Below are 6,000 nucleotides of genomic sequence, written 5' to 3'. Positions count from 1 at the left end.
ATCCACAAGTCCCACATGCCTAGCGGAATCGCTCTGTTTTAGCTCCTCCTTCAATGTCTCCAGCTTCTTCTGAAAAAGTCTGATGAGGGGAATGACCTGACTCAGGCTGGCAGTGTCTGAACTGACTTCACGTGTGGCAAGTTCAAAGGGTTGCAGAACCTTGCACAACGTTGAAATCATTCTCCACTGCGCTTGAGTCAGGTGCATTCCACCTCCTTTGCCTATATCGTGGCCAGATGTATAGGCTTGAATGGCCTTTTGCTGCTCCTCCATCCTCTGAAGCATATAGAGGGTTGAATTCCACCTCGTTACCACCTCTTGCTTCAGATGATGGCAGGGCAGGTTCAGGAATGTTTGGTGGTGCTCCAGTCTTCGGTACGTGGTGCCTGAACGCCGAAAGTGGCCCGCAATTCTTCGGGCCACCGACAGCATCTCTTGCATGCCCCTGTCGTTTTTTAAATAATTCTGCACCACCAAATTCAAAGTACAGATGTGTCCACTTACATCTTTGCTTTTTTACAAATTTGGCACAACATGCAAAACACGGCTAAGTTATTTTTCACAAGTAACGAGTGGATGAATTTTAAAATTTTTGTTTGCCATTATAGAATATGTATAAAGTAACATATTAAAGAATAAAATTAAGAAAAATGACAAGGCATGGCTAAATCTCTGAGTCTATGGCATGCAAAACTGTGCCATACATGGTGGGATATAGCAAAGATGTATGTGGACACATCTGTATGTGCAAAACATGGGACGTGATAGAATTTGCCCAGATGTAATGCACGCACAATATTGCTGGCGTTGTCCGATGTCACAAATCCCCAGGAGAGTCCAATTGGGGTAAGCCATTCTGCGATGATCTTCCTCAGTTGCCGTGAGAGGTTTTCAGCTGTGTGGCTATTCTGGAAAGCGGTGATACAAAGCGTAGCCTGCCTAGGAACGAGTTGGCGTTTGCGAGATGCTGCTACTGGTGCCGCCGCTGCTGTTCTTGCTGCGGGAGGCAATACATCTACCCAGTGGGCTGTCACAGTCATATAGTCCTGAGTCTGCCCTGCTCCACTTGTCCACATGTCCGTGGTTAAGTGGACATTGGGTACAACTGCATTTTTTAGGACACTGGTGAGTCTTTTTCTGAGGTCTGTGTACATTTTCGGTATCGCCTGCCTAGAGAAATGGAACCTAGATGATATTTGGTACCGGGGACACAGTACCTCAATCAAGTCTCTAGTTGGCTCTGAATTAACGATGGATACCGGAACCACGTTTCTCACCGCCCAGGCTGCCAAGGCCTCAGTTATCCGCTTTGCAGAAGGATGACTGCTGTGATATTTCATCTTCCTCGCAAAGGACTGTTGGACAGTCAATTGCTTACTGGAAGTAGTACAAGTGGTCTTCCGACTTCCCCTCTGGGATGACGATCGACTCCCAGCATCAACAACAGCAGCGCCAGCAGCAGTAGGCGTTACACTCAAGGATGCATCGGAGGAATCCCAGGCAGGAGAGGACTCGTCAGACTTGCCAGTGACATGGCCTGCAGGACTATTGGCTTTCCTGGGTAAGGAGGAAATTGACACTGAGGGAGTTGGTGGTGTGGTTTGCAGGAGCTTGGTTACAAGAGGAAGGGATTTAGTGGTCAGTGGACTGCTTCCGCTGTCACCCAAAGTTTTTGAACTTGTCACTGACTTATGATGAATGCGCTGCAGGTGACGTATAAGGGAGGATGTTCCGAGGTGGTTAACGTCTTTACCCCTACTTATTACAGCTTGACAAAGGCAACACACGGCTTGACACCTGTTGTCCGCATTTGTGTTGAAATAATTCCACACCGAAGAGCTGATTTTTTTTGTATTTTGACCAGGCATGTCAAGGGCCATATTCCTCCTACGGACAACAGGTGTCTCCCCAGGTGCCTGACTTAAACAAACCACCTCACCATCAGAATCCTCCTTGTCAATTTCCTCACCAGCGCCAGCAACACCCATATCACCATATCCTGGTGTACTTCAACAGTGACATCTTCAATTTGACTATCAGGAACTGGACTGCGGGTGCTCCTTCCAGCACTTGCAGGGGGCGTGCAAATGGTGGACGGCGCAAGCTCTTCCCGTCCAGTGTTGGGAAGGTCAGGCATCGCAACCGACACAATTGGACTCTCCTTGGGGATTTGTGATTTTGAAGAACGCACAGTTCTTTGCTGTGCTTTTGCCAGCTTAAGTCTTTTCTTTTTTCTAGCGAGAGGATGAGTGCTTCCATCCTCATTTGAAGCTGAACCACTAGCCATGAACATAGGCCAGGGCCTCAGCCATTCCTTGCCACTCCGTGTCGTAAATGGCATATTGCCAAGTTTACGCTTCTCCTCAGACGCTTTTAATTTTGATTTTTGGGTCATTTTACTGAACTTTTTAATGTGTGGAATTATATGCCAGTATCAATAGCAATGGCCTACTACTATATTTACTGCGCACAACTAAAAGGCACCACAGGTATACAATGTAGATGGATGGATACTAGTATACTTAATGGATGACGAGTGACGACACAGAGGTAGGTACACAGCAGTGGCCTACCGTACTGCTATATACAGTATACTGGACCTGGTGGACACTGTCAGCAAACTGCTAAACTAGTCTAAAAAAAAGGCACCACAGGTATACAATGTAGATGGATGGATACTAGTATACTTTATGGATGACGAGTGACGACACAGAGGTAGGTACACAGCAGTGGCCTACCGTACTGCTATATACAGTATACTGGACCTGGTGGACACTGTCAGCAAACTGCTAAACTAGTCTAAAAAAAAGGCACCACAGGTATACAATGTAGATGGATGGATACTAGTATACTTTATGGATGACGAGTGACGACACAGAGGTAGGTACACAGCAGTGACCTACCGTACTGCTATATACAGTATACTGGACCTGGTGGACACTGTCAGCAAACTGCTAAACTAGTCTAAAAAAAAGGCACCACAGGTATACAATGTAGATGGATGGATACTAGTATACTTTATGGATGACGAGTGACGACACAGAGGTAGGTACACAGCAGTGGCCTACCGTACTGCTATATACAGTATACTGGACCTGGTGGACACTGTCAGCAAACTGCTAAACTAGTCTAAAAAAAAGGCACCACAGGTATACAATGTAGATGGATGGATACTAGTATACTTTATGGATGACGAGTGACGACACAGAGGTAGGTACACAGCAGTGGCCTACCGTACTGCTATATACAGTATACTGGACCTGGTGGACACTGTCAGCAAACTGCTAAACTAGTCTAAAAAAAAGGCACCACAGGTATACAATGTAGATGGATGGATACTAGTATACGTTATGGATGACGAGTGACGACACAGAGGTAGGTACACAGCAGTGGCCTACCGTACTGCTATATACAGTATACTGGACCTGGTGGACACTGTCAGCAAACTGCTAAACTAGTCTAAAAAAAGGCACCACAGGTATACAATGTAGATGGATGGATAGTATACTTAATGGATGATGAGTGACGACACAGAGGTAGGTACAGCAGTGGCCTACCGTACTGCTATATATAGTATACTGGACCTGGTGGACACTGTCAGCAATCTGCTAAACTAAAATGCACCACAGGTATAGGAATGTAGATGGATAGTATACTTAATGGATGACGACACAGAGGTAGGTACAGCAGTGCACTCTGCACTGTACTCCTCCTATATATAATATTAATTATACTGGTGGTCCCCAGTCCCCACAATAAAGCAGCACACTGTGAGCACAGATATGGAGTGTTTTTCAGGCAGACAAACGTATACTGGTGGTCACTGTCAGCAAAACTCTGCACTGTACTCCTGCTATAGCTGCTCCCCAGTCCCCACAATTAAGCAGTGTGAGCACTCAGCACAGATATATCATGCAGCACACTGAGCACAGATACGGTATGGAGCGTTTTTTTCAGGCAGAGAATGGATAAAAACTAAACTCTGCACTGTACTTCTCCTAACAGCTGCTCCCCAATCCTCCCCACAAGTATAGTAATAAACAAACACAAGCAATCAAATGAAATCAACTGTCTTCTGACTTCTACTAAACGGAGAGGACGCCAGCCACGTTCTCTCCCTATCATCTCCAAAGCACGTGTGAAAATGGCGGCGACGCGCGGCTGCTTATAGAATCCGAATCTCGCGAGAATCCGACAGCGGGATGATGACGTTCGAGCGCGCTCGGGTTAACCGAGCAAGGCGGGAGGATCCGAGTCTGCTCGGACCCGTGTAAAAAAGGTAAAGCTCGGGGGGGTTCGGTTTCTCGGAAACCGAACCCGCTCATCACTAGTATTTACTAACCATCTGATTTCAGTGCTCAAAGGCAATGTTCATTATTTATATTTTTTCCTAAAACCTCATAAGATTTGCCCTTCTCAATAGAATTTGCCATCAAACAGAAGTGTAATTCTGACAGTAACTACGGACACTGATGAACATTTCCTATTGCACATACTTGTTTAAAAACTTCACAAACCACTTATAATAACTCCTCAAATCACAGTCTCCATGCGGGCTCACTCCTCTCTAGCTGGCACACACTAGTGCTCTGACACCGTCAGCACTAGGGTGACTAGCAGACACTGGTGCTGTGCCAGAGTCTTGTGCACATGCGCAGGTCTCCGGGGAAATGGCGCAGCAGTCATTTCCTGGTGATTTTCTTACTGCACATGCGCAAATCACCTGGAAAATGGCCACCTTCATGGGACTTTGGAGGGGTAAGTATTCAAGAAATGGGTGCAAGGTACAGAGGCGTAACTAAGGGGGGTCGAGCAGGGCACATGCCCTGGTCACCCCTTGGCAGGGCCAGTAGAGGGGAGCGCCGGCCAGGGCATCATGCCCACTTGCCCCCGCTATATTGCTGTGTATGCCCCCGGTCCCATACATGCACGCAGGGGGGATATCCGAGTACCACCGATACATCAGCGCTGCTGACCGATATTAGCTTTTGTGTTTTTTATGAGGGAGGACCTCCGGCAGCTGTGTCTGCTTGAATGTAGTCCACATCTCCTCTCATACAGGGCCGCGTGTGTGTTCAGATGCTGGGTAGTGCCGCTGGGGAGTGCGGGGGGTGCGAGGAGTGGGGCTGAGCGTGTCTTCACTGTCCCTTCCGCCTACCTCCTCACGGCCGAGTAAAGCCCTGCTAGGATGCGGGGAGCCTGCCAAAGTAGCTACATATTCCAGGGACACCTGCTGAGCACATTCCAGGGCACATTCCTCCTTAAGACCTCAAGGTAACTGCTTTACTGGGCAGCTCTTCTCCCGTCTCATTATACCTCTCTCACTATTCCCCCAATGTCTCTCCCCATGCCCCCTTCTCTCTCTCTCCTCCGTGCCCCTCTCTCTCCACCCCCATGCCTCTCTTGCTCTTTCTCTCCTTCCAAGCTCCTCTCTCAGTATTCCCCCTCTGTCTCTCCCCATGTCCCCTTCTCTCTCTCTCCTCCGTGCCCCTCTCTCTCTCCACCCCCATGCCTCTCTTGCTCTTTCTCTCCTTCCAAGCTCCTCTCAGTATTCCCCCTCTGTCTCTCCCCATGCCCCCTTCTCTCTCTCTCCTCCGTGCCCCTCTCTCTCTCTACTCCCATGCCTCTCTTGCTCTTTCTCCCCTTCCAAGCTCCTCTCTCAGTATTCCCCCTCTGTCTCTCCCCATGCCCCCTTCTCTCTCTCTTCTCCATGCCCCTCTCTCTCTCCACCCCCATGCTTTCTCTTGCTCTTTCTCTCCTTCCAAGCTCCTCTCTCACTATTCCCCCAATGTCTCTTCCCATGCCCCTTCTCTCTCTCTCTCTCCTCCGTGCCCCTCTCTCTCTCCACCCCCATGCCTCTCTTGCTCGTTCTCTCCTTCCAAGCTCCTCTCTCAGTATTCCCCCTCTGTCTCTCCCCATGCCCCCTTCTCTCTCTCTCCTCCGTGCCCCTCTCTCTCTCCACCCCCATGCTTCTCTTGCTCTTTCTCTACTTCCAAGCTC

The sequence above is a fragment of the Pseudophryne corroboree genome, chromosome 5 (genome assembly GCF_028390025.1).
Source record: "Pseudophryne corroboree isolate aPseCor3 chromosome 5, aPseCor3.hap2, whole genome shotgun sequence".
NCBI classification, from domain to species: Eukaryota; Metazoa; Chordata; class Amphibia; order Anura; family Myobatrachidae; genus Pseudophryne; species Pseudophryne corroboree.
The sequence above is the reverse complement of the archived record's forward strand: the minus strand, read 5'-3'. Positions refer to the sequence as shown.